This window comes from Etheostoma spectabile, chromosome 19 (assembly GCF_008692095.1).
Source record: "Etheostoma spectabile isolate EspeVRDwgs_2016 chromosome 19, UIUC_Espe_1.0, whole genome shotgun sequence".
NCBI lineage: Eukaryota > Metazoa > Chordata > Actinopteri > Perciformes > Percidae > Etheostoma > Etheostoma spectabile.
In genome coordinates this window covers 11,758,780-11,759,549 of record NC_045751.1, presented here as the reverse complement: position 1 = coordinate 11,759,549, position 770 = coordinate 11,758,780, and the positions used below count along the sequence as shown (strand labels likewise).

Genomic DNA, 770 nt, shown 5'->3' with positions numbered 1-770 from the left:
ACATGTGAATGGGCTTTAGAGACCCACAGCCGCAGCAATGGATCAAGTTTAACTTATTTTTAAATTTACATTTACATTTATTAGTGCAAATTATTTCACCAGAGTTAATACTTTTGTAAGAAGGATAGCTTTCTGTGTAAAGAATAACAGAAATATGACAGCTAAATCGGACATGATTAAAAACACTAATACTAAGTTACAGTTTCAATTACACAACACAATAAAAAGTGCAGTTTGGTACTCACATTAAATTATATAGAGCACTCAAATTAAGTTATGTACTGATACGACTATAAATAAAGCCAACATCCAGAGGGCGCTGTTTACATGTTATTGCGTTACGTTGCATGTAAAAAAGACGCCCAATAAAGTTGTCCTTCAAAAATGGCCGTCTGCGTTTGCAGTCCAGTCAGTACAAGTTACTCACAAAACTATTGAGAGACATCCCAGTGAATTGATCCCAACTGGTCCTGGCTAACACCCCCATGCTAACACATGCAGACCGCTAACGTTAGGGGGGGCTACCAGGCAAGTGTGCCATGGCTGTCTACAACCACTGTAACAGACTGATGACAGAAACCACAATAAACCATGTTCGGCGGCTGTAGCCGACCAACAGTGAGTAATTTTAAGCCCAGACAGTGTGTCTGTCAGTCGGGTAGAAAGCTCCGTGTGAGCGCGGGTATTTATGACTGTCTACATAGCCAGCAGCTAACGTTAGCTCCTCCGCTGTGCTGTGGAGTAATGTCGGACTAATTTGAACAGTTTTG

At 41.0% G+C, this 770-nt stretch overlaps 1 protein-coding gene across 5 annotated transcripts in view; it reads right to left on the bottom strand.

The window, feature by feature from the left end:
- The window catches only part of LOC116707340 (uncharacterized), a 217,341-nt gene that overhangs the window by 105,209 nt on the left and 111,362 nt on the right, over positions 1 to 770 (bottom strand). The gene's annotated exons all lie outside the window — the stretch shown is intronic.